Source organism: Galeopterus variegatus, unplaced genomic scaffold (genome assembly GCF_000696425.1).
Source record: "Galeopterus variegatus unplaced genomic scaffold, G_variegatus-3.0.2 Scaffold3742, whole genome shotgun sequence".
Lineage (NCBI taxonomy): Eukaryota > Metazoa > Chordata > Mammalia > Dermoptera > Cynocephalidae > Galeopterus > Galeopterus variegatus.
The window spans coordinates 136,393-149,327 of record NW_007729853.1 but is presented as its reverse complement, the minus strand read 5'-3'; the positions used below and the strand labels follow the sequence as shown (position 1 = coordinate 149,327).

The 12,935-nt window shown below is 44.7% G+C and overlaps 1 pseudogene; it reads right to left on the bottom strand.

Moving 5' to 3' along the window:
* Positions 1–6,840: 6,840 nt before the first annotated feature.
* Positions 6,841–10,728, bottom strand: LOC103601462 (annotated as a pseudogene).
* Between the last annotated feature and the right edge of the window lie 2,207 nt (positions 10,729–12,935).

Below are 12,935 nucleotides of genomic sequence, written 5' to 3'. Positions count from 1 at the left end.
GGGGGGGGGGGGGGAGAGGGAAGACGGGGAAAGAGGCTGACCCTTGTCCCCAGTGACTATTCTTGTCCACCCAATGACTATTCTCTCCCTGTGCTTTATTAAAGGCTATTGTACTACCTTGCTTTTGATTGTGAAGCACCACCACTTGGCCTTTACGCCACCAGGTACCCCTGGGATGCCATTATTCTCATTGAGATCAGGGAATCCAGTTCCATGGATTCATCCAGCATTCCCCACCAGCATCTCTAGTCTACAGAGGACAGTTATCAAGCAGGTGAAGGATGCTGGTGGCCCTCACCAACGCAATTCTTAATGCTTTAGTAAAGGGAGTGTGCCAGACCCCCTTACTTTTAATTTTAAGGGGATCTGGAAAATACACCCTTTACTAAGCAGCTTGCATATAATAAATCCAATCCAGCATTTCCATCTCCCTGGCCCTCCTCCGAGCTCACCCGGTGCCACAGGCTATGTCAAGCACCCGCCAGCAGCCCAAGCAGCCACGCCTTGTACTCTATGTGCGGCTGCGGGTGTCCCCGATGTAGAGCTGCCACAAGCCGCTGCCTTCCCGTCGGCGGGCGTACTTGTCCAGGAGCCCTTGGGCCGCCACCCCCAGGGAGCAGGTCTGATACACGCTGTCGTCCACCCTGCGCCGCGCCTGGCTCTGCAGCCACCGGCTCCGCACTTGCAGCGCGGCTGCTACCAGCGGGCGGTTGGGCCCACCTGGCCAATGGCAGGTGAGCGCAGAGACACGTCCCTGCTGGGCTCTTGGCCTGGCGCCCGCAGCTGCTCCAGCCGCCCGGAGAGCGCTGCTTCGCGTTCCTGGACTGGGCCCTTCTTGGCGGCCTGAGGACCCAGCCCCCTGTGCAATCTCAAGGCGGAGGAGGACACTTTGACCCTCCAAGCCCTCTGTCCACTTAACACGGGTCGCCAGGAGGACCCGGGTGGGGCCGGGAGAGGGGGTAGCAGTGAGATTGTCCACTCCATCCCCACCCAAATTGGAAGAAAAGGGAAGAACACTTCAAAATCCACGTAGAGCTGAGTGCCCAGGCGGGAAGGACTGGACTGTCCCCAGGCAGGAAAGAAGAGATCAGCATATCTAAAGAAGGAACACTCAGCTGAAGGGAGTCCTAGTCAGTCGCGGAAGGAAGGACATGGGGAGTCTCTGGGGATAATGTTGCTCTGTCCGTCCAAGTCCAGGGGCAAAAGGTGCGCCTCACTCCTGTGCAGGAGGCATCAGGCTTTTCCCTGAGCCTCCCAAGTCTGGTCCTTCCTTCCAATTCCTGGCCCACCAAGCACCCTTCTAAAGAGGTGCCCACTGGGAGGAAAGTCCAGGGTCAGGGGTGGACGTTCTTGGTGCCCTTGCCCTTATATTGCTCATTGTCACTTCATAAATTGGTCACTTGGTTTGGTTAGTGTACATCCACCTTTCCTCCCCAGAGCAGTTTCCCAGACTTCTGTGGCATGATAAGACTCTGGACTGATGTGGATTCAGGAAGATGCCACCCAGCAAAGCACAAGACGTGGAGAACAGCCTTCACCACCTGTCTTTGTTCTGGCTTCAGAAAGAAGGAGTCATGGAATTTAGAACAAAGGAGCCTCCCCTCCTCTTTTATTGTCTATAGAATCTCAGAGCTGGAGGAACCCCAAAGATGATGTAATCATTCTTAATTTTTATTTTTAGCTCATGGACTGCCTCACATGGGCCTGTCTATCTATGCCCAAGTCATGGGGCCTGGTGCTCACACTGACCCTGCAGACAGGTGTGGCAACAGACTTACAGAGGCACTGTATTGAAGAATTGCAAATCGACCCAGACTCATCCTTTTATCAGAATATTCTTGGGGAAATTCACTCTGCAACACCTGGACTTAAAAAAAAAAACAAAAAAAAAAAAACATGTTAAAAGAATTATCCTTTCAGTTGTGGGCAGAAATCTGTGTGCTATCGTGCTGTGTCCTTGCAGCAAGCCATTAATATGTAACCACCTCTCTCTATGGAGTCAGCTTTTCTTTTTTCTTTTCTACGTATGAGGCATCTCCAAGAAAGGTAGTTCCTTCCTTGGGTAGAAAAATGCCATTTTTTACTTAAAGCAAACTTGATATTTATTTTATCCTAAATCAGGACTGGCCAGTTAGCTCAGTCGGTTAGAGCATGGTACTGATAACGGCAAGGTCCAGGGTTCAACCCCTGTACCGGCTGCTGCCAAATACAAAACAAACAAAAAAAGTATTGTATTTAGAGGTTTAAAGGCCACACTCTTCATTCTTACATGGAAATTGATTGAAATATTTGGTTTTTATTTAACTATTGATTCTTAAGAATGTTTTTTTGGGGGGGCAGCTGGCCAGTATGGAGATGATACTAAAGATTTTTGAGAAACATAAAATTTTACCCACAAAACATAGTATAATTTTAAAAAATAATATGAATACTGGTAGTAAATTTGGATTAAAAAAATTATTGGATCTAAATGTACTTTCCATTTCAAAGACAACATTTTTGTTCCTAAATCAATAAATATGTATTTCTCATCCAGAGGCATTTTTTAAAATGTCGGGGAGGGGAAAGGGGAAAAAAGAACAGGCCAGTTAGTGCAGTTTTAGAGCACAGCCTTACACCACCAAGGTGGTGGGTTCTGATCCCCGTACTGGCCAGCTGCCCCCGCTAACCCCCCAGCCAAAAAGAAAAGTGCTGGAATCATGAATTAAATATAGTACCTACAAATGTGAGACATCCTGGCTGTTTTGCTTTGGTTCAAAACAGGTAGAAATTCATTTTTTAGAGGATGGATGTCAAATCCCAAACTCCAGTCCAAGCTGCACACTTATATGTGCATTTTTCTGAATGTACATCATAAATAAAATGTTTTTTAAAATCCCTTTCCTCATGGAGATTACAGCCCCACTGAGTTGCTGTAAAAATTAGAGTTAATCATGTAAGACACCTATGGGTGCTTGCCATATAGTAAACACTCAAAAAATAGTCGCTACTACTCTTATTCCAGTGAAATAGAGTAAACTGGGCCATCAGGGATGTTCAAGGAGAGTTTTTTGCTGGCTTTCCCCCTTGGATTTGTACAGAGTCCTTCCATAAATCAGCTAAGCATGGACCATATATCTGTCATGAAAAAATGGGCTTTCTTTTAAGATCAAAACAGAAGGGGAATTTTATTCATGCTTGGGAACTATAGTGATGCAGGCTGCTGTGCACACTTGGACAGCATGAGGCTCCACACTTAAGGGGCTGCCATTCATATCACCAACTTCATGGGTTTCTATATTTATTATAATTTTCTGGCAGGTATCCAGTTATCTTATTTTAGCAAAACTTACATTAAAACAACTTCTGATAAATAGAAATCAAAGGTGTGAAGAGTACCTTTTTTTAACTTACACAAAGGTGTTGTATGGAAATACCACCTAGGAACTTTGAAATAAGAACAGGACTTCTGCCTTCTAGGAGCTGTCTTTTAAAATGAACACAGAGGCCCTGATGTAGCCACCTCTGTGTCAACCCCTGAGATTTCAGTATCAGGGCCAGTGCTTCTTTTAATCACTGAACCTAATAAACTGGCTTTGTGGTTTGTCCACCAACCCCTGCAGTTCTGGCTGACAGAAATCTCCAAAAGAGAGATGAATCTATGCCGGGGTCTGACAAGTCGTGTTTCTGAAAGTTCTTTGGCTGTTTACATCCTGTTCTTGGGTTTCCATTTCATGCAGTTATCTAGATTTGAATTTAATGCCAACCACAGGTACTGCCACTCTTGAGAGCTAAAAACCCTCTTATTATTTGGCTCAAAGCTGCTGCACTTTTCCAAAGTATTTATTGTGCAGATCTTGACAAGACCCTGACCCAGTGTGACTTCACTGAAGTCCTGCCCTCTCTTACAGTAACACCCTAGTTTTCTCTTGGTGAAGTGGGTTCCAGTTGGCCTCATCTTAAGAACCATGAGGGATGTTTGTTAAGTATGCACACTCCTAGGTCCCAAACCAGCAGGTCCGAGGTCGGCCCAGACATCTGTATGTTTAACAAGCATTCCAGGTGACTCTCATGTCTAGGTGAATTTAGGAAATTCTGTTCTAATAGGGTTTCGTATAAGGAGACTGAAATCAGGTTAAGTTGAGCTCAGGCAGTCCCTTAACTTTACAGATGGGAAGGGGTGTGGGAAAGTGGCGGCAATCTTAAAGTTCAAAAAGGCTTGAAGATCAAGGGTTCAGATCCCCACACTAGCCAGCCTCAAACAAAACAAAACAAACAAAAAACCCCCAAAAAGCCTTATATGTGTGGTGGGGAGATGAAAAGAAAAACCTAGGCAGCCAGGCCCTGCCTTCTGCCTTTTCTGGACTGGGCTAGGAGACACTGCCTGCAGGGGTGAGCTGGTGGAGAGCTAGTGAGTGAACAATAAACGTGGCCTTTGGGGGACAGAGAGGAGCTCGTCATGCAGGGCCACAGGTCAAAGAACAAAGCAGTCACAGTGCTGCTGGTCCTCAGGTCTGGGCCTTGGATTATACCACTGGTTCAACACTCCAGTAAGGGGACAGGTCTTTGCCTCATCGTACTTTAAAAATCAATGAAGTCCTGGGGACAGAGGTAAGACAGGCACTGAAGTGCTGGGGGGGTTGGTGACAGAATGGGACAATAAGAGACTGCCCACCAAATCCTAGATAGTTCAGGTGGCTGCAAATCCCCAGTCCTGGGTCCCAGTCCCCCACCCCACCCCCAGGCATCTCCTATGTTCAGAACAAAGCCCAGGAGAGGACCCAATTCTAGATTGGAGTCTCACTACTGGCTCCTTTCACACGGGGAACATCGGTCCTGCATGCTTTAAGGACCCCAAGGACCCGTTTTAAGCCTCAACAGGCAGAAGAGAAAAAGCTTCCACTGCGCTCCCCTCTCTGGCCTTGGCTGCCCTAACCTGGGGAGGGGAAGAGAGGCTGAGCCCAGGCTAGGAGCAGGCTCCTCACTTCCAGGAGTGTGGACCCCAGAGTCTCTGCCCTAGACCCGCAGAGCCTTCAGCAGTGTGTCTCCTCCTGCCCACTGGGCCTAGCCCAGAAAGGTGTGAGGAGGGTCTCACTGTGGAGCTCCCAGGGTACCTGGTGTGGGCACGGCTCTGACAGGATCCTCCACATTCTCTCCTTCCAAGAAGCAACAGCTGCTTCCTATTCTCCCTTTAAAAGAGTCTTGTGCTGGTGGTGGGTTAATGCCAACAAACCAAACCAATTCAATATGAGTTACACTGTCAGGGCCAGGTGTTGGGGGAAAGGCCCAGCAGCTGTGGAGAGAGGAAATACCACGGACTTGGAATCTGAAAACCAGAGTCCGAGTCCCAGCTGCACCACTCGCTTCTTCACCATAGGACCCTGGGCATGCCATGTGACTCGAGACTAGTTTCTCTTCTGCAAAATGGAGCTAAGAGCACCCACCACACAAGTGCCTCGGAAAGGTGAAAGTTAAAGCACCATGAATACACGTCACTGTCATCACTGTTGCTACCAACTGCCCTCAGGACATTCGAGCTAAGAGCACCCACCACACAAGTGCCTCGGAAAGGTGAAAGTTAAAGCACCATGAATACTCGTCACTGTCATCACTGTTGCTACCAACTGCCCTCAGGACATTCTTTTTTTTTTTTTTTTCCTTAATTTAATTTTGTCGAAATACAATGAGGTTGATTATTGTGGCCCATTACCGAAACCCCCCTCCCTGCCCTCAGGACATTCTGAGGTTCAGGCACCTTCCACCCCTTCTCCCTAGAGGCCAGCCTTCCTGTTCCTCCCTGGCCCCGGGCAACATGGTATAATGTGTTATAGAGGGACTGGGGTGTCCTCCCTCTGAGATCCAGATACAACAGCTAGGAAGGGCAGAGTGACAAGCGTGGTCATCAGGGAACAAGGCTCAAGACCAATAGGCAGGGCCAGATGGAGGCGGTCAGGAGGGAGGGACAGGAGCTGGGAGGTAACTAGCAAACACTTTACGGTCCTGGGGGAGGAGAGGGAGGGAATGAGGGCAGCCAGGTGCCCAGAACACGAGTGAGCATCTGGGCCTGGGAACACAGTGGGCAGGGCCTGGGAACTCACAGAGACTAAGGGCAGGTGAGAGACGGGGTCAGCGCACTGCACTGGGCTTCACCCCATGCCCACACCTAACCTCACCCCAAGACAACCCTGGGCCCTCCTTGGACGTGGTCTTCCCAAGAGTTGGCAGGTTCAGCCTCAACAGTGGGAAGATGGGAGCACAGCCTCCCCATCCTCAGTCCCCAAGGCTGGAAGGTAACGGGCAGGAAAGAGCAACAGGGGCCTCTGGGCACCTTACTAAGGACTGAAGAGGACTCAGAAATCAGAACCAAAATGCCAAAAGGCTTTTACTCTGTGAGCCCTGGAGGAGGGCCGGGCAGAGTGCAAGGTGTTCATAGGTGGGGTGGGCAGAGAGGGGGAGCGGTGGGGCTGTGGTCTTGCTTCCCCGTGGGGGCAGGAGTGAGGGGAGGAGTGAAGGCTGGGCATGCCTTCCTCTCGGGCTCCGGCAGGGCTCCAGTCCTGGTGCCCATCTCTGACATCTGCCCCTCCTGAGTTCACACTGGAGTCCTCGCAATCCTGAAAGGGCATGGGCTGCCCCAAGCCTGTGTCAGGAGAGAAATGCTTGGCAGAGGGAAAAGGCTGGCGCGGGCCGCCCTTGGCTGCTCTGAATTCTTCCTGGAGCTTGTGGCTTTCCTTGGTGGGAAGAGGGCACAGACGAGGTCGGGAGGCCCTGAAGCTGGGAAAGCCACCTGTACCCACCCGAGCCAGGCCCTAGACTCTTCAGCTTTGAGATCAGGGGTCTCATACAGGGGACACTGGGTTAGGCTCAAAGCTCATCAGGGGGGCTGTGTGTAAGCGGGGACGCCTTCTGGATGCCCTCGTCTTCCTCAGGGCTAGAGTCTCCCTCAAGGCCGTGCAACTCCTTCCTCTGCTTGCTGCTGCTGCTCTGGCCACCTGATGCCTGTCCTTGCTGCTCTTCTTGGACTTCTTCCCTCCCAGGGTGGCTGTGTCCCCCTTCTTGCCAGAGCACCGCTCTGCCAGGCAACCTGGGGTGAAGAGGAGAGACACCCTCAACACAGGTGCCTCAAACCAGTTTGCTGGGTGAGGAGCACTGACTGGGGAGCCCCAGGGAGTAGCGACTAGAGTTGGTGGCTGCATCAGCATCGCTACCTCCCACCTCACCATGGCCCCCGAGCCCCTGTGGGGGCATCTGCCTTATCTGCATGTTGTTCTGCAGCTGCTTTTGGTGCCTCTTACCTGCGCTCTTCTTCTTTTCTGTCCTCTCCTACCGCCACCCCCTGAGGGAGAGCAAACAATAAAATCATCAGGAGCCAACCCGCCCTTCCTTCTCCCTCCCGTCAGACTCACTGGTGTCCTTTCCCTTCAGCACATGGTTGGCATAGAGGAATTCAGTCAGGTCCTCCTCCTGCTGATTCCTGCCCTGTCCTCGATGGCCTCCTCGAACTCTTCCACCAGCACGTCGCACCGATAATCATACCACACCATACCAGCAGTGCCCCAGCTCCTGGCTCGCTCCTAGAGGAGCTTTGCCAAGTCTCGTGACCCACCACAAGACAGGCAGGTGGCTGTGATTCGCCTACGGAAACTGAAGCCAGAAAGACACGATGACTTGATCAAAGTCACCCAGCTCTTGGTGGCCCTTCTTAGCACAGACTCAATCCCTCCAGTCCCTCACTGGGCACAGCAGCCTCCGAGGGCCGAAAGGGCCTGCACCTGCTTCCCTTTGGTGGCTGGCCAGTACGGGGATCTGAACCCACGACCTTGGGGTTATAAGGCTGCGCTCTAACCAACTGAGCTAACTGCTAGCTTGCTGTACCTGCTTCTTGAGATCAGCCACCTCTGCAGAGGTCTCGTTCTACAGCTCATAGGGGATGTCCATCACCACCTTGACGCCTCTGTGTACCAGGTTGTGTAGTGTCTCAAAGGTCTCTGACAGGCCCTGTAAATGGTGCCGGACATGGGAGGCAGAGCCACCTTCCCTATCTCCCGCCTCCTCTCCCAGCGGGTGTCTAAGGACCTACTCTGAGAAGTCAAGCCCTTTTAAGTAGTCCATTTTGTGTATGTACCATAGTTATTCAGCCAATCTCCTATGCTTGACAATTACAAATAATACTCTCTATATAATTTTGTGCATATGTATTTTCATATTGATGGAGATAGATGTTCAGGATAAATTCATAGAGGGATTTGTGTTGAGGTTTAGTTATACATAGTTGGTGAGAAATTACCTAATAAGGGCCATAGCATTTTTCCAAATCCATCAGCAATATATGGCATTACCCATTTCTACACTGTCTCACCAACAGAATATTGTGAAGCTTTTGAACTTTCGTCAATTTAGTGGGTGAAAAATGGAACTTCATTGTAGTTTTAATTAGCATGTTTTAAAATATGAATGAAATTACACATTTTTCCACCATGAAGGGCCATTTTCATATTTCTTTTTGAATTATTTGTTCAAGTCTCTGCCTATTTTTCTATAGGATTTCTGTAAGTCTTTTCCCTTCAGTTTTAGAAAGTTCCCAATAAATTAAGAATTTAACTCTTCATCTGTGATATAAGTTGTGATGATTTTTTCCCAGTTTGTCAGCTGTCTTTGACTTAGTAAATTTTCTGTTTCTGGCACAAATTAGCATATTAAAATTTATTTTCCCCATACACTTTCATAAAAATAGAGCCAGTTTCTCCATTAATTCTGGAAGAACATTTTGTATTCTCAAGGATAACCACATAGAATAGTTGTTCAACTTTATTTTCCCCATACACTTTCATAAAAATAGAGCCAGTTTCTCCATTAATTCTGGAAGAACGTTTTGTATTCTCAAGGATAACCACATAGAATAGTTGTTCAATAGAATTTTATACTCCATTGACATAGTCCAGAGCTTTAAAAACATGCAGCTCAAAAGATGTATCACATCAACTTAGATTCTCATCAATTTTATGCGGCTGTGACAAGACAATAGACTATTTCATGAAGTCTTAACTATTCATCAGAAGAGATTACCCTCAATGTTAGAGAACTTTTATTTTAGAAATTTTCTAAGATTATTCTTAGTGTTGAAACTTATAGCTATTTGAATGTCTTCTTTTGTAAATTATCCTTTGATATATTTTTCCATTTGTCTATTAAAGTCTCTGTCTTTATTATGTAAGACTGTCTCACATATTATGACTACTAATTCTCTCTACTGTAAGTTTTCAGATGTTTCTCCAAATTATTTGTTTTCATATATTGTTTGACATATTTTCATCTGTAAGGTTTTAATTATCTTTATTTATATTGGTCCTTTATCATGTAGATTTTTTAAAATTGCTCTAATGCTTGGAAGATTTTTCCCCATCTTCAGATCACATAAATATTCACCTATTTGGCCTTTCAAAAATATTTAACTCTTTAATCCAGCTACAATTTATTTTGCAATACAGTATAAGGTAAAGATCTATTCTTTCTCTAGTAGTCAACCAACTATCCTAGTATTATTTATTGAACAATTTAATTTTTATCTATTGGTTTATAATGATCTTTATCATATACCAAACTTTATATGTAGACTCTCTTTTCTATTTCTTTTCTATTAATGTGTCTATTCTTGAGACTATGCTATTCCATTTTAATTACTGTGGCTTTGAAAAACTTTTTAATATCTATGTGAGGCAAGTCTCCTTCAATATACTTCTTTCAAAACCTCCTTGACTAGTATCACCTATTCTTTTTTTGAAAAATAGATAAACTTTAGTGTAATTTAATCAATTATTTGTCCAGAACATACCACATTTATTCATTTCATTTTACACTTGGAACATGAGTTTGTAGTTTTCTTCATGTTGTATTTGTATGTTTCTGTAGGTCTGATGTCCCTTTGGCTTGGGTCTCTGCTCTAGTTTCACAAGACTGAAATCAAGGTATCATCAGGGCTGTGTTCATTTTTGGAGGTTCTGAGGATGAATCAACTTCCATGATCTTAACAGTTTGCTACTAGAATTCAGTTGCACGTGGTGGTAGGACTGAGGTTCGATTTCCTTGCTGGCTGAGGGGTGTTCTCGGCTTCTAGAATCTGTTCTTATTCCTTGACTAGTGCAAACCTCCCCGACTTCATCTTCAAATACAGCAATGGCAGGTTGAGCTGTTTTCATTCTTTCAACTTATCAAGCTCTATAAAAAAAAACACAACCCTACTGGAATTTTTATTGGGACCAGATTGTAAATTAACTTGGGGAGAACTAATGTCTTGATGATGTTGAGATGTGCTAATAAAGAATAAGAGATGTCTTTCCATTTTTTTCAAGCCTATTTTTGTTTCTGACAGAAGCATTTTATGGTTTTCTTCCCATAGGTTCTGAGCATTTCTTGTGAAATTTGTTCCTAAATAACTTATCTTTTTTGTTACTACTAGTTACCACTTTTTTTTTGCATTTATCATATCTTTTAACTGGTTTTTGTGTACATGAATGCTACTGATTTTTACGTGCTAATTTTACATCCTGCCATCTTTTAAATTTTTTAAATTGTTTGAGTTCATTTTATCACTGATTCTCTAGGATTTTCCATGTATACTATCATGTCATCTGCAGACAGAGAGAGATTTATTTCTTATTTTCCTACTCTTCCACCCCTGGTTGTTTTCTCTAGTTTAACGGCATTGACTATTACCTCCAGACAATGCCAGATGCCAGTGGAGATGGTGGGCATCCTAACCTCAGTGTGAATGCCTCTAGTGTTTCTCAAGTAAGGAAATGGCTATCCCCTACTATTATTCTAAAAGTTTTTCCTAGGAATGGGTATTGGATTTTGCCAAAGTCAATTTTCTGCACCTATAAAGAAAATCATATCATTTTTTCCATAAGCTTATTAAAATGGTAAATTATATTAATTTATTTTCTAATATCAACCATCTTCACATTCCTAGGATGCACCTTATTTGATTATGGTGTATTTTCTTAATGTGTTGTCAGAGTCTGTTCTCTAGTATTTCATTAAAGATATTAGCATCAATCTCCATAAGCGTTACTGGTCTGCAATTTTTTGTAGTGTCTTTATCAGGTTTAGATATCAAGGTTATACCTGCTTCATAAGAATAAGCTGAAAGTTATACTTGATTTCTTACAGTCTGAGACAATTTATGTAGCACTGGGATAGTCTGGTCTCTAAAGGTTTGTTAGAATTCTCCTGCATGATCATTTGGGCTTGGTGCTATTATGTGGGGCAGCTAGACAGTTTTTTCTACTTATATATAAATTGATCTAAGTTTACTATCTCTACTGGGGTCAGTTTTAGTACAGAATATATGTCTAAGAAATTACTTATTTCCTCTAGGTTTACAAATTTATTTGCATAAGAGTATGCAAGAGTATTTATGACTTTAAAAATTTCCCTTTTTATCATTATTATTACCATGTGTTTTCTTATTTTGTGTACTGGTGATTTCTCCCCCTTTTATTGATTAAACTATCTAGTGTTTTGTCTATTTTTGTTTACTTTCTCAAAAACAAGAATTTTAATTAATCTGACCTACCGCTTTTCTGTTCTCAACTTCATTAATTTCTGCTTTTATCTTTAATAATTTCTTCCTTGTATTTTCATTTGATTTACTTATTTTGTTCTTTGCTTAGCACTTTGGGAATTTAATTCATTTATTTTTATTCATTAATTTTTACTGATGTAGGGAAATAAATTATTCTGTAATCATTGTGTTAAATGTATCCCATGATTTCTAATATGTAATGTTTTCATTATCACTATTTTCAGAAATCCAGTAATTTTGTTTTATTCCCCCTTTCACCCAAGAATTATTTAACACAAGATCTTTTAATTTCCAGGTAAAGCACCTTCGTTTTGTTTTGTTTTCACTTTTAACTCACAGTTTTATTATATTGTAGTCAAATCAGTTTTTATTTTAATACTTCTACTTTATGTAACCTACCATGATGTTTTTTATGTATCCTAAAACGGGTCAACGAAAGATGGCCTGCAGGTCAACACCTTTTCTTGTAAAGTTATTCTTAAAATATAAATGGACAGTTTAATGAATTATTTTAAAGTAAACAGAAGTGTAGCTATCTTGAGGGTCAAGAAACACCTCCACCTTACTTTTTCCCACTGACATCCTCCTTCCTTCCCAACCACTAGACTGAGTTTTATGGCAACCATTTTCTTTTACCCCTAAATATAAATTTCTAAATAATATAGTTTCTAAGAAATAATACCAGATCCACCGGATCTCTGGAGAGCCAGAAGTACCTATAAGATCAACCAATAAACCCTGAGCTGCACAAAAAGCCTTCCCTAGGGAAACACCCCCAATCAGCATAGGACCACTCAGAGGAGAATAGTCAGGAATGCAGAATTGCATGTTATGCAGTTTGATGAAAAAACTCAGGCCCAGATCAGAGATTCTATAGAACATAGATCCACCAGGTCTCTGGAGAGCCGGAAGTACCTATAAGATCAACCATTAAACCTTGAACTGCACCAAAAGCCTTCCCTATGGAAACAGCAGCAAAGTAGAAATTTAAACAACCACACAGCTCAAGTACTGGTTCCCTCAGGAAGTTCCCCCATATTAGAAGCAAAGGACAAAAAATTAGTTCTGGCCCAGGCACACCACCAGCACCTTGGGGCCTGCTTGGGAACTGGAGGCTTAGATCCAGGGACCAGACCCCACTCCCACTTCCAGGCACACCACGCCAGCACCCTTTGGGCCTGCCCGGGGACCAAAGGCAAGGAGAAGGGGACTGGACACCCCCCCTCCCACAACCAAGCACACCACACCAGAACCTTGGATCCCACCCAGTGGCCCGAGGCATGGAGCCAGGAACCAGACCCACCTCCCACAACAAGGCACACCATGCCAGCACCTCGGGGCCCACCTGGGTACCCAAGGCATGGAGAAGGGGACC